General features: G+C 46.7%; 1 protein-coding gene across 1 annotated transcript in view; it reads left to right on the top strand.

Moving 5' to 3' along the window:
* The window catches only part of TG (thyroglobulin), a 234104-nt gene that overhangs the window by 155903 nt on the left and 54749 nt on the right, over positions 1-23452 (top strand). The gene's annotated exons all lie outside the window — the stretch shown is intronic.

The raw sequence follows: 23452 nt of genomic DNA, 5'->3' as shown, positions 1-23452 counted from the left end.
TTGATCTCCAGAAAACAGCTGTAATTCTGGGAGATAGCCAGTCCCCATCTGGAAGTTGGTAACCCTAAGAACATAAGAGAAGCCATGTTGGATCAGGCCAGTGGCCCATCCAGTCCAACACTCTGTGTCACATAAGAACATAAGAGAAGCCATGTTGGATCAGGCCAATGGCCCATCCAGTCCAACACTCTGTGTCACACAGTGGCAACCCCCCCCCCCCAAAAAAAACCCAAGTGCCATCAGGAGGTTTACAAGTGGTGCTAGAAGCCCTTCCACTTTGCCCCCCCCCCCAAGCACCAAGAATACAGAGCATCACTGCCCCAGACAGTTCCAATAATATGCTGTGGCTAATAGCCACTGATGGACCTCTACTCCATATGTTGATCCAACCCCCTCTTGACGCTGGCTATGCTTGTGGCCGCCACCACGTCCTGTGGCAGTGAATTCCACGTGTCAATCACCCTTTGGGTGAAGAAGTCCTTCCTTTTATCCATTCTAACCCAACTGCTCAGCAATTTCATCGAATGCCCACGAGTTCTCGTATTGTAAGAAAGGGAGAAAAGTACATCTTTCTCTACCTTCTCCATCCTGTGCATAATCTTGTGAACCTCTATCATGTCACCCCGCAGCTGATGTTTCTCCAACCCTAGCTTGTTACGATGTATTAATCACAGTTGCAAAGTCTCTATTATCCACTGGCAAGGGATGGAGGGGTAGGCAAACTAGGTGATTGCCTAGCATTCCAGCCTTATGGGGCCCCCGAATTGGGTGCACCCCACGTGACTCGGTGACATTATCAGTGTGAAGGGGGGTGGGCAGCAGAGGTTAGCCTTACCAAGGATACCAGATGTGATTGGGCTAGCTTGGGCCATCAAAACCTTGACTTTGATATTCTGGTGACCTAAAATGAGAGGCCAAGGAGTTGCAGGTGTCTTCCCCCGTGGATCCCCATCTTTGAAAACACCTGTGTGAAGGCTGCCCCAGTTCAGCAGAGCTGCTGCACGCCAGATGCAAGATGTCTTTGGCCTTCCCCCCTTTGAAGCGCACAACCTTTTATTCCCCTTTCTTCCTGCACAGTGTTTTTAAAAAATGCAATACTGTGTGGTCAAAATAATGTTTTAAATTAGATAAAAAAGGGGCCTGCAGAGGACGCTCGCAGAAAAAAATGGAAAAACGAGGAGAGGAAGAAGCCGCTCCAAAGAGGATAAGAAACTGGTGTGGGGGGGGTTGTTTTTGTTTTTTAATGTGGTGATATTTAAGCAAAATAGCTTTAAAAACTTTTCATTAGAGACTCTGGTCTGTGTCAAGACACGTCGAGTATTTTGTGAACCGGAGCTCTTCTTGTTTGTAACACTCTCCAAAGGTTTTCTTATTTTTGATTCTGAAAATCCAGCTGTTACATTCATTGCACTCTCTTGCTCTCTCTCTCTTTCACAGGAAAAGAAATTAATGTCTATTTTTTAAAAAGCCAAATACAATTAACGGCATGATTTAGCATCATGCACAGTGTTCTTGGGAATCGGACTAAGATGATGGTTTTGTGCAAAATACAGGAGATTTGATGGAAGGATTGTTTGTACCAGTTTGGTGTAGTGCCTAAGTGAAAGCCAGTTTGGTGTCGTGGTTAAGTGTGCGGACTCTTATCTGAGAGAACCCGGTTTGATTCCCCACTCCTCCACTTGCACCTGCTGGAATGGCCTTGGGTCAGCCATAGCTCTCATAGACCTTCTTCCCCTGTAGTGGTTAAGTGTGCAGACTCTTATCTGGGAGAACCGGGTTTGATTCCCCACTCCTCCACTTGCAGCTGCTGGAATGGCCTTGGGTCAGCCATAGCTCTCATAGACCTTCTTCCCCTGTAGTGGTTAAATGCAAAGACTCTTATCTGGGAGAACCGGGTTTGATTCCCCACTCCTCCACTTGCAGCTGCTGGAGTGGCCTTGGGTCAGCCATAGCTCTCATAGACCTTCCCCTGTAGTGGTTAAGTGTGCAGACTCTTATCTGGGAGAACCAGGTTTGATTCCCCACTCCTCCACTTGCAGCTGCTGGAATGGCCTTGGGTCAGCCATAGCTCTCATAGACCTTCTTCCCCTGTAGTGGTTAAGTGCATGGACTCTTATCTGGAAGAACCGGGTTTGATTCCCCAGTCCTCCACTTGCAGCTGCTGGAATGGCCTTGGGTCAGCCATAGCTATTGTAGGAGTTGTCCTTGAAAGGGCAGCTGCTTCAAGGACAACTCCTGAAATAGCTAAGGCTGACCCAAGGCCATTCCAGCAGCTGCAAGTGGGTGCTCCATAAATCATATTCTTACAAAAGGTACAATGCTCTGAATAATTCTGCAACACCTCACAAGGTACAATATTGAAGTTTACTATGGACTGTATTCAATTAATATACATAGTTTATTTGGTCACTATAACCATTTTGGTTGTTTTGTATGTATCCTTAAAGTGACCTCTCTCTGTGCACTGATCCCCAGGTGGGGGCAGGATATCCCCCAGCTTGGAGGCCCTCCCCACCCCCCGCTTCAGGGTCATCAGAAAGCAGGGAGGGGGAGGAAAAATGTCTGCTGTTCCCTATGGAGACCGATTCCTATAGGGAATAATCGAGAATTTATCTGCAGGTATCTGAGACTTGGGGGGGCGCGCTGTTTTTTAGGTAGAGGCACCAAATTTGCATCATAGCATCCAACACCTCTGCTCAGAGGTCCCTGTTTCAGAAAGATTGGACCAGGGAGTCTACTTCTATGAGCCCCAAACGAAGATATCCCTATCCTTCATTATTTCCAGTGGAGAGAAGGCATTTGAAAGGTGTGCGGTCCCTTTCGATGTGATGGCCAGCACTCCCTTTGGAGTTCAGTGATGCTTGTCACAACCTTTCTCCTGGCTCCACCCCCAAAGTCCCCAGATATTTCTTGAATTGGACTTGGCAACCCTACCTGGATGGCCCAGGCTAGACTGATCTTATCAGATCTTGGAAGCAAAGCAGGGTTGGCCCTGGTTGGTACTTGGGTGGGAGACCACCGAGGAAGAATCAATTGCGATATAGAGGCAGGCAACGGCAAACCACCTCTGAACATCTCTTGCCTCAAAAACCTTGTAGGGTTACCAGCAACTTGATGGCACCTCCCACCACCTAACCCGTGAGACTTCCTCTGCTGAGTGCAGTTTGGCCTTTAGTAGGTCCTTGGTAAAATGCATGCGCCTCATGTACGGAAGCCCTTAGAATCATAGAATCACAGAGTTGGAAGGGACCTCCAGGGTCATCTAGTCCAACTCCTGCAAAATGCAGGAAACTCACAAACACCTTCCCATAAATCCACAGGATCCTCATTGCTGTCAGATGACCATCTAGCCTCTGTTTGAAAACCTCCAAGAAAGGAGAGCCCACCATCTCCCAAGGAAGCCTGTTCCACTGACAAACCACTCTAACTGTCATGAAGTTCTTCCTAATGTTGAGACGGAAACTCTTCTGATTTAATTTCAACCCATTGGTGCTGGTCCTACTTTCTGGGGTCACAGAAAACAATTCTGCACCCTGCTCTATAGGACAGCCCTTCAAGTACTTTGATGTTATTTAACTGACCAAACACTTCACCCTTTGCTTTTCTCAAACTGGAGATTTGGGGAGAAGTGAGGAGGCAGTCCCTCTACCTGAGACGCAGGAGCAAAGCTTACCTTGACTTCAGATGCAAAGCTTAGCAGGACCTCTTTCCCCAGTGGGATCCAGTTTGCATGCTGCTCGGACTGCTGAATGGAAAGTCAGTTCAGATGCAGCTAGCCAAGTGAAGCTTTTAGGAAGTTCACCCTATCATGTAGAACAAGGCTTGCTAAAGAAAACCACACATACTTCCTCTGCGCAAAATAAGGAAGAGCTCCACGAACTTGCCTAAGACCGGGTTTCTGTTGAAAGTGATTCGCCAGGCTGTGAGGGGGGAACTTGTGATCATTTTGTTTTTCGTGTGGAGCATCTTATAGTTGGATGTGCAAGCGATAGATACGGCTACCAGAGAAGACATGTCTTCTCTTGCAGCAAAGCTTTCTTATTTATGCATCTAGGTGGGCAGCTATGTTGGTCTGAAGCAGTAGAACAAAGTAGGAGTCCAGTTGCACCTTTAAGACCAACAAAGTTTTATTCGGAATGTAAGCTTTTGTATGCATGTACACTTCTTCAGACAAGGGGATGGGGTACAGTGAGCTGAAACAGATATAGCTGGTGGGTTAAGACTGTCACAGAATGGTAAAGCAGCAGTACTGTGGTCTGAACTCTCTGTTCACGACCTGAGTTTGATTCCAGCGGAAGCTGGATTCAGGTAGCCGGCCTAAGGTTGACTCAGCCTTCCATCCTTCCGAGGTCGGTCAAATGAGTACCCAGCTTGCTGGGGGAAAAGCATAGATGACTGGCGAAGGCAATGGCAAACCACCCCGTAAAAAGTCTGCCGTGAAAACGTTGTGAAAGCAACGTCACCCCAGAGTTGGAAACGACTGGTGCTTGCACAGGGGACCTTTCCTTTCCTTAAGAGTGTAAACGGATATGAAGTTAGGATCAAATGGCAAAATAGTGTTATAAATTGGAAGGACATTTGGTCTGGATAGCAATAAAAGGTAATAAAGGTTGCCTGTTGGTTGCTTTTGCTACAAGTCTAGGTAAAACAAAACATATGTAAAAAAAAAAGGACTTGCATCAATGCAATGCAATGCCTTTTTCCTGCTTCAGCATAAGAACATAAGAGAAGCCATGTTGAATCAGGCAAATGGCCCATCCAGTCCAACACTCCGTGTCACACAGTGGCCAAAACCCAGGTGCCATCAGAACCTCCACCAGCAAGGCCAGAACTCTAGAAGCCTTGCCCCTCAAGCACCAAGAACATAGAGCATTGCGGCCCCGGACATGTTCCCTTTATATGTCCATGTTGATGACACTTCTTTGCAGGCGCAGGACCTGGTGTCATCCATGGAGACACTGGAACTCAGCCAAGTTGTATCGGCCCCCACACACCAGTCTGGGCACACGCTGCATCTGATCTTCGGGGCAGGGATATTGGTGGATCTGGTAACAGCAAATGCTGTTCCATGGTCAGACCACTACGCCGTGAAAATCCGACTGGACCTGCAGCTCCAGCCCTGTTTAGGCAGCAAGCCAATTTATGCTCGCCTGTAAAACAGCCAGGTCTTCGGGTGAGGCGGTGGGCATCTGCCCACTAGATCGGTTGGCCTCCCCTACTGTATATCCTACTGCACTGACTCGCTGCACTGTCCAGCTACACCATCTCATCAAAATTGTTCTGCCGAGCTATTTGTTTATGGAATTATTGTAATTGCTTTTATTAATATGTGATTTTAATGTGATTTTATTTATGTTGTGCTCCGCCCTGAGCCCCCATGGGGGAATGGGTGAAATATAAATAAACTATTAATAATAATAATAATAATAATAATAATAATAATAATAATAATAATAATAATAATAATAATAATAATAATAATAAACTCTGTGGCTAATAGCCACTGATGGACCTCTGGTCTATATGTCTATCCAGTCCCCTCTTGAATCTGTTTATGCTTGTAGCCACCACCACTCCCTGTGGCAGTGAATTCCATGTGCTAATTACTTAGGGTTGTCAAGTCCCCCATGGCCTCTGCCTATTGTACCATAGAGTTTCCCTCCCAAAATGCTAGAGTGTCCGGAAAAAAACATAGAGTTTTCCTGGAATCACCTAGAGTGTCTGTTACGCACCGTTGCCATCATGATGATGTCACTCGTGCATGACATCATCACACCAGTGACATTGGGGGAGTTTGGGAACCTCCTGGGTGAGAGAACCCACACCCAGCCCGGGGGCATGGCAGCCCTATAATTACTCTTTGGGTGACGAAGTAAACTCCCAAGCTGTCCTCGATCCTGTCAGGTGATGCTCCAGTTGGATGGACTTTGAGCAGCTATCCCAATTTTGTCTTCTCCAACCAGATAGGCAGAAATGAAGCAGGGCAGTAGTGAAGTTTCCAGACAGATCATAAATCTGCACTTCATCTGGATTTGACCCCATGATGTGTCAACTCTGAATTTTGTAAGTGAGAATGACTGTAGAGTTCTTACTTACTGCATTTTAAAAACAAAGTTGCCTGTTAATTCCACAGAGATTCCTCTGGTACTCAGTTCTGACCGATCCTGACCTCAACTGTAATGCTAAGAAAGGGCCCTATTCTGCTCAGAAAGGTCACTTCTATGCCGCTGATAAGAGGAGGGCAGGCCACTGTTGCGTAGGAAGGGACAGAGTGATCCCAGCTGTATGAGGAAGTACAAAAGACAGCACAGTGTCCACAGCAAAAGCAGCCATTTCAGCGTTTTCCAGAACAGCTCATGTGTGATGATGTCATGACAGGAGGTTGTTGTTGCATAACCAAGCAAGGCTGCTTAGTGCTGAGGTAAATCTGAAAGTCTGTCGGGCAGAATCCAGGATTGCTTCACTGAAATGGGACATTTCATAGAGCTGAGCAGGTGGGGTGATGAAGAGGACAAGAAGAAGAAGAATTTCAGATTTATACCCCGCCTTTCTCTCTGAATTAGAGACTCAGAGCCGCTTACAATCTTCTTTATCTTCTTCCCCCACGATAGGTGGGTGGGGCTGAGAGAGCTTTCATAGACAACTCCTATGAGAACTATGGCTGATCCAAGGCCATTCCAGCAGCTGCAGGTGGAGGACTGGGGAATCAAACCCGGTTCTCCCAGATAAGGGTTTGCATACTTAACCACTACACCAAACACACCAGGACATCCCCTAAAGTATGGGTGTCAAACTCATTTGTTATGAGGGCTAGAACTGACATAAATGAGACTTTGTTGGGCTGAGCTATGTTGAGCTGTGCCGTGTGTGTACCTGTTTAAGATTAGATAGTAGGGATATAAACTTTATAAAGGACACAGACAAACACAATTAAAGATTTTTTTTTTTAAAAAAACCCTTAAAATAAAACATGCTTAAAACATTAACACTCGGTGGTCTTAAACATGCTGTTTTGTATCTCTCCCATAGGATCCAGGGAACTGGGCAAAGGAAACCCTAGCTCTTTCCTTCCTTCCCCAGGGGACCAGGAGCAGGGGAGCCTGAGCTAATAGAAGGAGGAGAGGCTTGGCTCAGTAGCTCTGCTGTTCAATTGAGAGAGCCTGGCAAAGCAAGCTCTCCCTCACCCCCTTCATCCCCAAGGGAGGAGCCTCAGCCAATGGAGAAAACAGAGACTTTGTGCGATTGAGCGAGCCTTGCAAAGCAAGCTGTGATGCAGAAGGAAGCAAGAGAGAGGGAGAAGGAAGCAGACAAGAGCCAGTTGCTTGGGGGCCTGATAGGAGTCATCTGAGGGCCTGATTCAGCCCCCAGGGTGCATGTTTAATACCCCTGCCTTAGAGCTTCCATACTCCCAGTGGGGCCTAGGTAGCTCAAGGAATTTGAAGCAATCTCTCTTCACTTCACAAGAGATCAGTGGCTGGTTTGGAGGGTGGAGTCTGTTGCACTGTATCCCAGTGAGGTCCCAACTCTCCTCAAGCCCTGCCTTCTCCAGGCTCAACTCCTCCAAACTCTAGGAATTTCCCAACCTGAAACTGGCAGTCTTGTATCATACTGAGTCAAATCAGTACTGTCTGCCGTGAATCCAGCCCGCTGAAAAGTATAATCGACTGTACAATCTTGTGCAGAATTACTGCAATCGAAATCAGTGAGATTAGACTGGAGTAACTCTATATAGGATTGCACCGTTGGTTTCCCCAGTTACCCAAGCTCCAAAGATTCATAGGGAGAATATAGAAGAGAGTCAGGCAGATTCATAGAGGACAGCTAAACAGAACCTCCATCTCAAATAGGGGAGACAGAAGCATCGCTGCGATTTTCTTTGAAGAGGAGTGGGGATAAGATGATGATGATGATGATTGATGGAAGAAGAAGAAGAATTGTCACAGCCAGATATAAGACTGGTAGATGCTATTCTGCAATTCAAGATCTAGCCAAGTTCCTGGGATTTGTAGATATATCTTTGCACTGTCTTCTGTAGCTGAGCTGATATTCTTTGTTCAATGCCCAGAATGTCCAGGTGTTTCTTGAGATTTCTGCTCCAAGTGCTCCAATGACAAGTGGCATAGTAGTCACCTTCTTCCAGAGGAGCTCTAGCTCTATTAATAGCTCTTGGTATCTAGTGATCTTCTCCTGTTCTTTCTTTTCCTGGGATTGCAGTGTCAGTGATCCATACCCTCTTTCTCATTATGTCAGGGGTGTTATGTCCCAGTTGTTTATCTGTTTGTAATCAGAAGTCCCAAAGAATCTTTGTTTCATTAATCTTCATGATCTTGTCTGGTTTGTGTCCCCATGAATTGCTGGCTGATGGTAAGCAGTACTTCTTGCAAAGATTCCAGGGCAACATAGCTGCAACTCTATTGCAACATTCTTTATAGTCAGTTTGAGCAATTTTACTGCTTGCACTGACCATAGGATCGACTGTTTAATTCTTTGTCTTGAAAAGTCAACGTTAGCTGTTATCCCCGGTCTTTGAACTCTTGGCTTTCATATGGTTCATTTCCAGTGCCTGTTCTTGTGCAGTTAGAACAAGTCCTCCTGTTTCTCTTTTCAAGTCCCTATTTTGGAGGCACTTCCAGAAGTTTTTGTTATCAATTTTATTTTCTGTGTCTTTCAAATATTCCCCATTGCAATATTTTCCTTCCAGTTGTCAAAGTGGGTTTTGATTTCAGTCCTTTAAAATTTTTTCTTTGGTTTCTCTGAATAAGTCAGCTTTGTACATTTCAGCTTCTCTTTGCTTTACTTGGTGTCGTCATTCAGTGCTCGTTTTTCTTCTTCAACTGCTTGCTTAACTTTCAGGAGACCTTTTCCACCTAATTTTCTTGGCAAGTAAAGATGATCAACGTCACTTCTAGGGTACAGTGAGTGATACACTGTCGTTATCTTGGAACTGTTGCTTCTACTTCTGCTTGTATCTTAGAGCTGGGTCTGTGTATACTGGTCATTGCCTTTACCGTGTTGTTCCATATAATTTTGTTCGCAGTATCTTTTTTACTCTGGTAATACTTCTCGGTTGTGCTTTTCCTGACGTTGATGGCCCTGCCTGTGAACTTCCTACCAAAATTTAGCTGAGCACTGCTGGAAACACGATGCCTAGCTAGATGAACACTCTCTGAGGTTAACCACAAGTCATTTTTTCACCAGGCATTTTCTGTTATCTAAGGCAGCCACTGTGCCTGCCTTCTCTAGCGAGAGAATGGCAGAAGAGGAAGGACATTTGAATGCTCTCTTCTCTCTCCTCCCAACCTTCTGCCTCCAACATGAGCCCGTCCTGTTGCTTTTGGCTCTAAGTTGCCAATTTCCAGGTTAAAATGCTCAGGACTCTTTATCTGGGAGAAAAGACAACTCAGGGGTGACATGATAGAGGTTTACAAGATTATGCATGGGCTAGAGAAGGTAGAGAACGAAGTCCTTTTCTCACAATACGAGAATTCATGGGCACTCAATGAAATTGCTGAGCAGTCAGGTTAGAACAGATAAAAGGAAGTCCTTCCTCACCCAAAGTGTGATTAACCCATGGAATTCACTGCCACAGGAGGTGGTGGCGTCTGCAAGCATAGCCAGCTTAAAGAGGGGACTGGATAAATATATGGAGCAGAGGTCCATCAGTGTCTATTAGCTACAGCGTACTGTTGGAACTCTCTGTCTGGGGCAAGTGATGCTCTGTATTCTTGGTGCTTGGGAGGGGCAACAAGGTGAAGGCTTCTCGTGTCCTGGCCCCACTGATGGACCTCCTGATGGTACCTGGAGTTTTTTTGGCCACTGTGTGACACAGAGTGTTGGACTGGATGGGCCATTGCCCTGATCCAACATGGCTTCCCTTATGTTCTTATGTGGCACCTGGCAATCTCCTGCTACTAAAGCTGATCTCCAGACTACAGAGATCAGTTCCCCAAGAGGAGATGGCTGCTTTGAAGGGTGGACTTTGTACCCCACTGAAGTTCTTCCTTTCCTCAAACCCCACCCTCCTCAGGCTCCATCCCCAAAATATCCAGGTATTTCCCAACCCAGAGCCAACAGCCATATTTGGCACTGTTGGAGGAAGAGGTGGAATTCTAGCAGGAGCTTCTTTGCATATTAGGCCACAACCCCTGATGTGGCCAATCCTCCAAGAGCTTTCAAGGCTCTTTTTTGTAAGCTCTTGGAGAATCGGCTACATCAAGGGGGTGTGGCCTTATATGCACAGGAGCTCCTGCTAGAATTCCACCCCTGGTTGGAGGCAAATCTATTTGTACTTCTTTCTTTTCCTCTGAAGACCCAAAAAAGTAACTTTGGAGGAGTAGTTTCCAGGTGGAAACCTTGACGGCAGAAAAAAATGAAGAGGCGTCCTTCCCCCTGCGTGGATCTCCCCCTGGAGACTGTGATCTGGACAGCTGTTCTTTGATCAAACAAGAAGATAGCTGGCACAGAAATAAACCCTGACATGTGATTAACATAACGTGTAGTTTGAGGCTTACTCCGCCCCCCCCCCCCCCCAGCGTCAACAGTTGTGATATTTTTTTTATTTCCGGCAAGTGCCAACGTCTGTTCTCTCATGGCTGATCTTGAAGTCGTCACTAGGAGAAAGAAAATGCTTCCTAGGAAATAGATGTGTGATGTCATTGGGGTGGGGGGGGCAAATACTCCTGCATGTTTGTTTTTATAACCGTTTTAGCTACTTTCCAGTTAGAGCCCACATCATGTTTGAGGATATAATGCTAAACCTTTTGCATATGTGCACTTTTGGTTTCAGTTTAAAGAAAAGAATGAGAGACACAAGCCTTGTGAGTACCAGGACTTTTTTTTTTTTTGTAGCAGGAACTCCTTTGCATATTAGGCCACACAACCCTGATGTAGCCAATCCTCCAAGAGCTTACAAGGCTCTTTTTTTGTAAACTCTCTTGGAGGATTGGCTACATCAGAGGTGCGTGGCCTAGGGTTGCCAATCCCCAGGTGGGGGCAGGGGATCCCCCGGTTTGGAGACCCTCCCCCTGCTTCAGGGTCGTCAGAAAGCAGGGGAAGGGGAGGGAAATGTCTGCTGGGAACTCTATTATTCCCTATGGAGATTTATTCCCATAGAAAATCATGGAGAATTGATCTGTAGGTATCTGGGGCTCTGGGGGGGCTGTTTTTTGGGGTAGAGGCACCAAATTTTCATTATAGCATCTAGTGCCTCTCCCCAAAATACCCCCCCCCCCGCCAAGTTTCAAAAAGATTGGACCAGGGGGTCCAATTCTATGAGCCCCAAAAGAAGGTGCCCCTATCCTTCATTATTTCCTATGGAAGGAAGGAATTGAAAAAGTGTGCCGTCCCTTTAAATGTGATGGCCAGAACTCCCTTGGAGTTCATTTATGCTTGTGACACCCTTGCTCCTGGCTCCGCCCCTAATGTCTCCTGGCTCCACCCCCAAAGTCTCCTGGCTCCACCCCCAAACTCCCCAGATATTTCTTGAATTGGACTTGGCAACCCTAGCGTGGCCTAATATGCAAAGGAGCTCCTGCTAGAATTCCACCCCTGAACCTGATTCTTCCAAAGCAGATTTCGAGGCAGAGTGCAGACATTCTTGGGGGGGGGGGGGAAGAATATTTATTTTTTTGAAATACCACAATGTAGAAATGACAGGAAGGGGCTATGGCTTGATGGTGAAGCATCTCCTCAACATGCAGAAGGTCTCGGGTTCAGGCTCCGGCATCTCCAGTTGAAAAGTCTGGGCAGTGGTTGATGTGAGAGACCTCCACCTGAGACCCTGGAGACTGGGTTGCCAGGTTTGTGTTGGAAAATATTTGGAGACTTTGGAGGTGGATCTATGAGAGGGCGGGGTTTGGGGAGGGGAGGGGCCTCAGCAGGGCACAAGGCCCTAGAGCCCACCCTCCAAAGCAGCCGTTTTCTCCAGGTGAGCTGAGCTCTGCCAGCTGGAGATCAGTTGTAAATAGGGTTGTCAAGTCCCCTGCGGCCTCCGGTGGTGGACTTTTTTCTGCACGTGCGTAGCGCCTGCGGTGCGATGATGTTACTCATAAGTCTCTGGTTTTCTTGGGCACTCGAGCAATTTGGGAGGAAAACTCTACGGTACCGGCAGGTTGCGGGCCCCCAAAGCGGGAGAACCCCCGCCCCACCCGGGAGCTTAGCAGCCCTGGTTGTAAAGGCAGAAGATCTGCAGGGCCCCACCTGGAAGCTGGACACCTCACCTGGAGTCCTTCTGCCCGTTGGGAGACAACTGCATGCTTTCCCATGTTTTTCATGTGGACTGTGACTCCTTATGTAGACTCTGCCCAGCTGTCCACGCTTAATCCCTTGAACCAGGGCTTTTTTGGTAGCAGGAACTCCTTTGCCTATTAGGCCACAATCCCTGATGTAGCCAATCCTCCCAAGAGTTTAAAGGGCTCTTATTTCAGGGCCTACTGTAAGCTCTTGGAGGATTGGCTACATCAGAAGGGTGTGGCCTAATATGCAAAGGAGGTCCTGCTAGAATTCCTTACAGGGCTCTTCTCACAGGGCCTACTGTGAGCTCCAGGAGGATTGGCTACATCAGGGGTGTGTGGCCTAATACGCAAAGGAGGTCCTGCTAGAATTCCTTACAGGGCTCTTCTCACAGGGCCTACTGTGAGCTCCAGGAGGATTGGCTACATCAGGGGTGTGTGGCCTAATATGCAAAGGAGGTCCTGCTAGAATTCCTTACAGGGCTCTTCTCACAGGGCCTGTTGTAAGCTCCAGGAGGATTGGCTACATCAGGGGTGTGTGGCCTAATATGCAAAGGAGGTCCTGCTAGAATTCCTTACAGGGCTCTTCTCACAGGGCCTACTGTAAGCTCCAGGAGGATTGGCTACATCAGGGGTGTGTGGCCTAATATGCAAAGGAGGTCCTGCTAGAATTCCTTACAGGGCTCTTCATACAGGGCCTACTGTAAGCTCTTGGAGGATTGGCTACATCAGGGGTGTGTGGTCTAGTAGGCAAAGGAGCTCCTGCTACAAAAATAAAGCCCAGGTTGTGTGTCTTGCTGATCTCCTGATTCTCAGAGAGGAGTTCTCAGCTCCTTTGGACAGACGTTTAAATGGGCACTCCTTTGGCTCCTACCGTGAACTTTTCCACCAGACCCAACCCTGCTGACCTCAATGATCCAGAATCTGGCACAGCTCTGATTTGTTTCCACATTCCTCACATAGTTTCCTCCTGAAGAAGAGCCTTCGAGTGCGCATTTTTTTAAAAGTCAATGGCCCAGTGGGAGTTATGCACATCTGGCAGTCGGGCAGGGCTGACTCAGTGTCTGGACAATCGTCTAATTAAATTTGTAAACCAATTCAAGCATAATCCCCAAACACCTTGTCCACATATGGGCTGCCATTTAAGGAAGCACAGACTCCATCCCCAGAAGGGACTTGGGAACCGTCCCATAGATCTTTGTGTGGTAGTCAGTGACCCAAATGGAAGCCAAAAGGAAGTGAAATTGTCAGGTTTCCAGTTAAGTCAGACTAAGCCCAGACTTTGTTCCCCTGAACACTGTCCTTGAGTACAGAGGGGTTTTTTTGTAGCAGAAACTCCTCTACATATTAGGCCACACACCTCAGATGTTGCCAATCCTTCAAGAGTTTACAGGGCTATAATATAGTGGGAGACCCAGTATGGTGTAGTGGTTAAGTGTGTGGACTCTTATCTGGGAGAACCGGGTTTGATTCCCCACTCCTCCACTTGCAGCTGCTGGAATGGCCTTGGGTCAGCCATAGCTCTCATAGACCTTCTTCCCCTGTAGTGGTTAAGTGCGCAAACTCTTACCTGGGAGAACCTGGTTTGATTCCCCAATCTTCCACTTGCAGCTGCTGGAATGGCCTTGGGTCAGCCATAGCTCTCATAGACCTTTTTCCCCTGTAGTCGTTAAGTGTGCGGACTCTTATCTGGGAGAACCAGATTCCCCCCCACTCCTCCACTTGCAGCTGCTGGAATGGCCTTGGGTCAGCCATAGCTCTCATAGACCTTCTTCTCCTGTAGTGGTTAAGTGTGCAGACTCTTATCTGGGAGAACCGGGTTTGATTCCCCACTCCTCTACTTGCACCTGCTGGAATGGCCTTGGGTCAGCCATAGCTCTCATAGACCTTCTTCCCCTGTAGTGGTTAAGTGTGCGGACTCTTATCTGGGAGAACCGGGTTTGATTCCCCACTCCTCCACTTGCAGCTGCTGGAATGGCCTTGGGTCAGCCATAGCTCTGGCAGAGGTTGTCCTTGAAAGGGCAGCTGCTGGGAGAGCCCTCTCAACCCCACCCACCTCACAGGATGTCTGTTGTGGGGGGAGAAGATATGAGAGATTGTAAGCCGCTCTGAGTCTTGTCAAGCACCGATATTTCTCAATAACCAGTCTTTGTTTTAAATCAAAGAAGTTTCATTGTTAGAAACTCAGAAGCTTTGCCAAGGAGGCATGCCTTGGGAGTAATGGAGTACAAACAGATACACAGTTACTATATAGGATGTCAGGTTACAATACAGATGCCTTCATGAGTCACGGGTTCAAAGGTTACTAAGCAACTATTTTATTACTGTGGAATCTCAAGCTTTTGGAAACATCAACCCTTCTCACACTTCTCTGTGAAAAGATAAGTCTGTCTGTGTGAAGGGGGGTGGGGAAGAGGCAGCTTAAAAGTAATGACGGTAATGCTAATCAACATCCCAGAGCCAGATGTTTTACTCTGTGCCCTCCAGGTTGTAAAAAATGGAAGGGGTAGAGAGGGTTGATAACTTGCTTTTCACATAGTACATAATGATACAGAAATGAGCATGCTTGACAGAGTCTCTGATTCAGGAGAAGGGTGGGGTATAAAGCTGCAATTCTTCTTCTTCTTCTTCAGTTTGGTGTAGTGGTTAAGTGTGCGGACTCTTATCTGGGAGAACCGGGTTTGATTCCCCACTCCTCCACTTGCACCTGCTGGAATGGCCTTGGGTCAGCCATAGCTCTGGCAGAGGTTGTCCTTGAAAGAGCAGCTGCTGTGAGAGCCCTCTCCAGCCCCACCCACCTCACAGGGTGTTTGTTGTGGGGGAGGAAGGTAAAGGAGATTGTGAGCCGCTCTGAGACTCTTCGGAGTGGAGGGCGGGATATAAATCCAATATCATCATCATCATCATCATCATCATCATCATCATCATCATCATCATCATCATCATCATCATCATCATCATCATCACCACCACCACCACCACCACCACCACCACCACCACCACCACCACCACCACCATCATCATCATCATCATCATCATCATCATCATCATCATCATCATCATCATCATCATCATCATCATCATCATCATCATCATCATCATCATCATCATCATCATCATCATCATCATCATCATCATCATCATCATCATCATCATCATCATCATCATCTTCTCCTTCTCCTTCTCCTTCTCCTTCTCCTTCTCCTTCTCCTTCTCCTTCTCCTTCTCCTTCTCCTTCTCCTTCTCCTTCTTCTTCTTCTTCTTCTTCTTCTTCTTCTTCTTCTTCTTCTTCTTCTTCTTCTTCTTCTTCTTCTTCTTCTTCTTCCATGGAATGAAGAGGTGAGGTGGTAGTGACCATTGGCTCTTTATTATTCACAGCCTAGTATAGGGCTGTACTCAAAAGACAGAAGAACTGATCCAACGGGGCCAACTATATACAACTCAGGGTTTCCGCGCAAGCACGTGATTGGATCATTCAAGCCAGCAGGGAGCCCGTGATTGGTTCACGACAGCAGGGATTTGGATCCTGCTGCCCATTGTTCCCGAGTCCTCAAGCTCAGAGCTTATGGCTCCAATAAGCTCGACAGGAACGCCCATAGCAGTCTTCACTTTGTTCCTCATACACAACAAGAGCTCTTTGTACAGGGGCTACAGTAAGCTCCAAGAGGACTGGCTACATCAGGGGGGTGCGGCCTAATATGCAGAGGAGCTCGTGAAAAAAAAGCAAGCCCTGGTTTTAAGTGCTTGCATGCAGGTCGAATATACAATTCACAGTTACTTATGATTAGGGCGACTGACGTTTGGTGTGGTGGAAGACAAGCACAGTGAAGGTGTCTACTTCGGCAGAAAACTCTCTGAGGAATAAGCCAAAGATTTTTTTTTTTTTGCCATTTTACATACATTGCGTTCAAGATATAGCTAAGGAACGGCATCGTCCCCATCTTGAGTCTGAACTGCAGAAACTGTGGCTTTGCTGTGAATTATTGGACAGTTCTACAAGCTATGCATCATCAGGGCCGTTTTTGGTGTAGTTTGGTGTAGTGGTTAAGTGTGCAGACTCTTATCTGGGAGAACCGGGTTTGATTCCCCACTCCTCCACTTGCACCTGCTGGAATGGCCTTGGGTCAGCCATGGCTCTCATAGACCTTCTTCCCCTGTAGTGGTTAAGTGCGCGGACTCTTATCTGGGAGAACTGGGTTTGATTCCCCCCTCCTCCACTTGCACCTGCTGGCATGGCCTTGGGTCAGCCATAGCTCTCATAGACCTTCTTCCCCTGTAGTGGTTAAGTGCGCGGACTCTTATCTGGGAGAACTAGGTTTGATTCCCCCCTCCTCCACTTGCAGCTGCTGGAATGGCCTTGGGTCAGCCATAGCTCTCATAGACCTTCTTCCCCTGTAGTGGTTAAGTGTGCAGACTCTTATCTGGGAGAACCGGGTTTGATTCCCCCCTCCTCCACTTGCACCTGCTGGAATGGCCTTGGGTCAGCCATAGCTCTCATAGACCTTCTTCCCCTGTAGTGGTTAAGTGTGCAGACTCTTATCTGGGAGAACCAGGTTTGATTCCCCACTCCTCCACTTGCAGCTGCTGGAATGGCCTTGGGGCAGCCATAGCTCTCATAGACCTTCTTCCCCTGTAGTGGTTAAGTGTGCAGACTCTTATCTGGAAGAACCGGGTTTGATTCCCCATTCCTCCACTTGCAGTTGCTGGAATGGCCTTGGCTCAGCCATAGCTCTCATAGACCTTCTTCCCCTGTAGTGGTTAAGTGTGCAGACTCTTATCTGGGAGAACCGGGTTTGATTCCCCCCTCCTCCACTTGCACCTGCTGGAATGGCCTTGGGTCAGCCATAGCTCTCATAGACCTTCTTCCCCTGTAGTGGTTAAGTGTGCAGACTCTTATCTGGGAGAACCGGGTTTGATTCCCCCCCTCCTCCACCTGCAGCTGCTGGAATGGTCTTGGGTCAGCCATAGCTCTCATACACCTTCTTCCCCTGTAGTGGTTAAGTGTGCAGACTCTTATCTGGGAGAACCGGGTTTGATTCCCCCACTCCTCCACTTGCACCTGCTGGAATGGCCTTGGGTCAGCCATAGCTCTCATAGACCTTCTTCCCCTGTCGTGGTTAAGTGTGCAGACTCTTATCTGGGAGAACCGGGTTTGATTCCCTCACTCCTCCACTTGCACCTGCTGGAATGGCCTTGGGTCAGCCATAGCTCTCATAGACCTTCTTCCCCTGTAGTGGTTAAGTGTGCAGACTCTTATCTGGGAGAACCGGGTTTGATTCCCCCACTCCTCCACTTGCACCTGCTGGAATGGCCTTGGGTCAGCCATAGCTCTCATAGACCTTCTTCCCCTGTAGTGGTTAAGTGTGCAGACTCTTATCTGGGAGAACCGGGTTTGATTCCCCCACTCCTCCACTTGCAGCTGCTGAGATGGCCTTGGGTCAGCCATAGCTCTCATAGACCTTCTTCCCCTGTAGTGGTTAAGTGTGCAGACTCTTATCTGGGAGAACCGGGTTTGATTCCCCCACTCCTCCACTTGCAGCTGCTGAGATGGCCTTGGGTCAGCCATAGCTCTCATAGACCTTCTTCCCCTGTAGTGGTTAAGTGTGCAGACTCTTATCTGGGAGAACAGGGTTTGATTCCTATAATATAGCGGGTTCAATGCATGGAAGAGACAGAGTAGTAGTGATCATAGCTCCTTTATTAAGTGCAGCACGGGAAAGGCTGAACTCAAGACTGGAGAACTGGGCCCACAGGGCCAACTATATACACGCTCAGGTTCCCACGCAAACACGCTATTGGATCATTCAAACCAACAGGGGTCTGTGATTGGAGCAGGGCAGCAGGGATTTGGATCCTACTGCCAATTGTTCCCAAGTCCCCAAGCACAGTCCTAAGAGCTCCAATGAACCAGGCAGGACCCCATTCCAAAGTCACAACGTTAGTTAATATACACAACACTTCCCCCACTCCTCCACTTGCTGCTGCTGGAATGGCCTTGGGTCAGCCATAGCTCTCGCAGGAGTTGTCCTTGAAAGGGCGGCTGCTGTGAGAGCCCTCACAACCCCACCCACCTCACAAGGTGTCTGTTGTGGTGGAGAGAGAAGATGTGGGAGATTGTAAACCTCTCTGAGTCTCTGATTCAGAGAGAAGGGCAGGGTACAAATCTGCAGTTTTCTTTTTGTAGCAGGAACTTGTTTGCATATTAGGCTTCTAATGTTTGTGAATTTGGGGTAGATATTTGTGGGTTTCCTGCATTGTGCAGGGGGTTGGACTAGATGACCCTGGAGGTCCCTTCCAACTCTATGATTCTAGGCTACACACCTTTGATGTAGCCAATTTACCAAGAGCTTACAGTAGGCCCTGTAAAAAGAATATGCAAATGAGTTCCTGTTACAAAAAAAGCCCTGTGCATCATAATGGAATTATCAATGCAACAGACACATTCTCAGGCATAGGTAGCGAGTCACATTGCCGTATATATTATTTGCTTAGCTGGTAATTGGGCTTTCTTTCTTTGAAAAAAAAAAAAAAAAGTTCCAACAATTTTGCATGTAAGCCACTGTTCTGAAGTTAGGATGAGTCATTTGTGAACCATTTTGCCCCCTCCAATTTTAGGCCAGATGCTATCTGGTTGTCCTCTATTGTCTTCATGTAGCTTAGAAACGTCTCTTGCGGTTAGAGAGCAACACCAGACTAACTGAGAAGGCATTCTGGTGGTGCCACTCCTTTTCAGTGAAACTCTTAGCAAAAAAAAAACAGAACTTCCAGGCACAGGAAAAGAGGGCGTGAAGTGTCTGTCTGAAGGTGAGCTCTCATGGGGATTCAGAAACCGTGAGATCTGGAGCCCACAAGAGCATCAGAGTTTAGAAAAGGGTCAGAAACTGTGAGATCTGGAGCTCACGAAAGCATCAGAGTTTAGGAAAGGTGTCAGAAACCGTGAGATCTGGAGCTCACAAGAGCGTCAGAGTTTAGGAAAGGTGTCAGAAACCGTGAGATCCAGAGCCCATAAGAGCATCAGAGTTTAGGAAAGGTGTCAGAAACCGTGAGATCCGGAGCTCACGAGAGCATCAGAGTTTAGGAAAGGTGTCAGATGGAAAGCCCTGCGAAGGCGAAGTCATTCCAGGAGCTGAATCATAAGTGGCTAGTTCCATTTTGCAGCGTTCAACTTGATGGAAAACATGAGTACCATGTGATGTCAGCAACACCATCTCGCTGGTTTTATTCCGAATAGCAATGGGTGCTCCTTCTTTACAGATGTCCCAGAGAGCTTTCTTTCCTTCTCAGAGAGGTCATAGCTGGAGAGAGGGGAGAGGAGTGACACGTGTGGAGTATCTGCTGTGCAGAAGCTGTAGGACATTCTCTTGAGTTGAAGGTTGTCATGGAAGCATCAGGACTTTTTTTTTTTTTTGGAAAAAGAGGTGCCAGAACTCTCACTTAATATTACTCAGGCTTATAAAGTCATGGCTAGGTGGTACATTCAGGGGTGGGATTCTAGCAGGAGCTCCTTTGCATAATAGGCCACCCCCCGATGCAGCCAATCCTCCAAGAGCTTACAAAAAAGAGCCTTGTAAGCTCTTGGAGGATTGGCTACATTGGGGGTGTGTGGCCTAATATGCAAAGGAGCTCCTGTTAGAATCCCACCCCTGCTCCTTCACAGTTAGCGCATTTGGCTTCTAATGTTTATAGTTCTGTATGTTGGAAAGGTTGTTTGGAAAAAGGTACATATTTCCATATGTGGTGGACATGCCCAATAATTTCTTTATTTTGGACACAGATTATTATGGAGAGTTATTTTACGACAAATGTCAGGATTCCACTATCTGCTGAAATTTGTCTTTTTAATGTTTGGGATGATTTTGAGATTCCTTTTTTAAAGGAGTTAATTTCTCTGCTGCTTAACGTGGCTAAATTCACTATAGCCCTTGCACTGGAAACTGAAGTCATGCCCTTGCTTAGAAGTTTGGTTGAATAAATGTTGGGAGTATTCATTTTAGATAAAATGACTTATAATTTGAATGAGAAGAGGTCTTTAAAACAGAGTTCTAATACTTTGGTCCCCCTTTTCTGGGTTATTTTTCACGTTGAAATTTTGGTTCAAATGAGCAATGTATGCTGGTTTGGCATTCGTTTCTGTTACTTGATTACTGATTGTAATTTGGGTTTCTTTAGGGGTTTTTTGTGGTGATTGGGTGGGTTTGGTCTTGTCTGTATAATTCTGTATATGATTCTGTGCATATCTCTCTATTTTGAAATAAACTTGTTTGAAAATTTAAAAAAAACCTCTCAAGAGGGTAATGAAGGATGGTGATTTTGGATTTATATCCCTCCCTCCACTCCAAATCTCAGAGTCTCAGAGTGGCTCATAATCTCCTAAATCTTCTCCCCCCACAACAGACACCCTGTGGGGCTGAGAGGGCTCTCACAGCAGCTGCCCTTTCAAGGACAACTCCTGTGATAGCTGTGGCTCACCCAAGGCCATTCCAGCGTACCGCTGCAAGTGGAGGAATGGGGAATCAAACCAGGTTCTCCTAGATAAGAGTCCATGCACTTAACCACTACAGCAAACTGGCTCTCCACACAAGGTTGCCCATCATGAACTTTTAAACATTTTTTGAGAATTTTGTTTCCACAAAGAGGTTCTGGGATTCCATTCTCCTGCATTCCCCTAGGGGAAAAAAGCCCTCCTTAGAACCAACCTGAGAAGCTCTAACCAGAAGGAAGACTTTCATATAGAATTCCATCCAGGGGTGGAATTCTAACAGGAGCTCCTTTGTATATTAGGCCATACCCCTGATGTAGCCAATCCTCCAAGAGCTTACATAAAAGAGCCTTGTAAGCTCCAGGAGGATTGGTTACTTCAGGGGTGTGTGGCCTAATATGCAAAGGAGCTCCTGCTAGAATTCCACCCCTGATTCCATCCATGAGAGGTAGGGCTGCCAAGTCCAATTCAAGAAATATCTGGGGACTTTGGGGGTGGAGCCAGGAGCAAGGTTGTGACAAGAATAATTGAACTCCAAAGGGAGTGCTAGCCATCCCATCTAAAGGGACTGCTCACCTTTTAAATACCTTTCCTCCATTGGAAATAATGAAGACTAGGGGCACCTTCTTTGGGGGCTCATAGAATTGCACCCTCTAGTCCAGTCCTTTTGAGACGTGGAGAGTATTTTGGGGAGGTTTAACACTGGATGCTATGCTGCAAATTTTGTGCCTCTATCTCAAAAAGCCCCTTCCCTCATGCCGGAGCCCCAGATACCTGTGGATCAATTCTCTATTATTCCCTATGGAAATCGGTCTCCATATGAAATAATGGAGTGTCCAGCAGACATTTCGCTCCCCCCCACTTTCTGATGACACTGAAGTGGGGGGGAGAGCCTTCAAACCAGGTAATCCCCTGCCCCCACCTGGGGATTGGCAACTCTAATTGGTGGTTTAACTAGGGTTGCCATTGATGGATTGGGAAATTCCTGGAGTTTTAGGGGTAGATTCTGGGGAGGGGAGGAAGTTCAGCAGGGATGTGATTCCAGAGACTCCGCCCTCCAAAGCTGGTATTTTCTCCAGGGAAACTGATCTCTGTTGTTGGGAGATCAGTAGCAATTATTGGGAGACCAACCAGACCCCGTTCTAGGAAGTTAGACATTCTAGGTTTAACTCAAATCATACTTCAGTGTTCCCACTGTCTAGGCAGAGGGAGATGTAGAAACACCCTGGTTGTACCACCAAGCAATTAGATTCTAATTGGGAAGGGTAATTTTGTTGCTTCTCCATACTGGATGAGAGTGGATCATTTGACCATTCCTATTGATCACTTAGAATTAGACTCAAAACACATTGCCACAAATAGAACTCTGGGTCAGTGTTCCCTCTAAGCTGAGTTAGCATGAGCTAGCTCACAGTTTTTTAGCCTCCAGCTCACAGATTTTTGTCTTAGCTCAGGAAGGATGACCCCAGAGCACAATAATTTATGCAGTAGCTCACAATTTTAATGCCAATAGCTCACAACTTAAATGCCAGTAGCTCACAAAGTAGAATTTTTGCTCACAAGACTCTGCAGCTTAGAGGGAACGTTGCTCTGGATCTCCAAGGGCTGGTGAATAAGCAGTCTCTACACCCTGCCACAAATTTTATAGTCTTTAAGGTGCCGATGGACTCTTAATCTTTGGGAAGGGAAGTCACATTCTCAGAATGCATTTATTACTAATTAGCAACCTTTTTTTCTCCTGTACTGGATTCAGATTCAACTGGGTGAGCAAATTCAGTGTGTAATTTCTTGTATATATATTTATATTTCTTGTACATATATTATGTCATGATTCGGCGGGGGGTTGCAGCAGGAACTCCTTTGCATATTTGGCCACATCCCCTGATGTAGCCAGTCCTCCAAGAGCTTACAGTCGGTCTTGTAATAAGAGGTGTGTGGTCTAATATGCAAAGGAGTTCCTGCTACAAAAAAGCCCTGATTTTTGTAATAATGTTTTGCGAATAGCTAAGCCCTCTCCCATTTCCCTGCCTCATTCTCTCCTTCTCAGCCATTCACCAACCCCTCTTTTATCTGTCTCCCATTTTCAGCTATTTCTGTCCCTCTCTGTTGTTGTCTTCTGCCAGGGGGTGAGCCTTTTTAATTTTTGTGTTTCATTTGGCATTCTCTCAGTGATCCCTTCTTCTTGACCCATGTTTTTAGTTGTTTTTGTCTGTCTATATATTTTAGCTTTGGCTTTCACTGTTCTAATGATGGCATCTTTTCAGGGGAGGGGAGTTAATGCTTGTAAAATGTGACTTTCTTGTGTGTGCTTTAATTTTATTAGCTGCCTTGATGGCCCTTGTGAGGGCAGAAAGGTGGGATAACATTTATAAAATAAAATAAAAATATTCAGTGCCGGGCAGAACGCTTGGCATGTTTTGGTTCCCTATCACTTGTTTCCGACTGCTAGGCTTCATTGCTTTCTTCTTTAGTTCTTTTCAGTACCTTAATATCTTATGTATGTTTGTTTCTTTTTTAAAAAAAGAACGTGCCTCAGGGAACATGCATCTGGATGGTCAACCATGGGATGAGCACACGGAGCAGCAGGTTACAAGGGGATGTCTAGACAAAATTTTCCAGCACACATACACAAAAACGATACAGTCAGAAGTGCGGCCAAAACAAGCTAAACCTGTCATCTGACCGCAGCCTAGCATTTAGAATGTATATGCTTCTGTACATGGAAGTTCCGTTTAGTAATCAT

This window comes from Heteronotia binoei, chromosome 7, assembly GCF_032191835.1.
Source record: "Heteronotia binoei isolate CCM8104 ecotype False Entrance Well chromosome 7, APGP_CSIRO_Hbin_v1, whole genome shotgun sequence".
Classification (NCBI taxonomy): Eukaryota; Metazoa; Chordata; class Lepidosauria; order Squamata; family Gekkonidae; genus Heteronotia; species Heteronotia binoei.
This window is presented reverse-complemented; position numbering and strand designations above follow the sequence as displayed.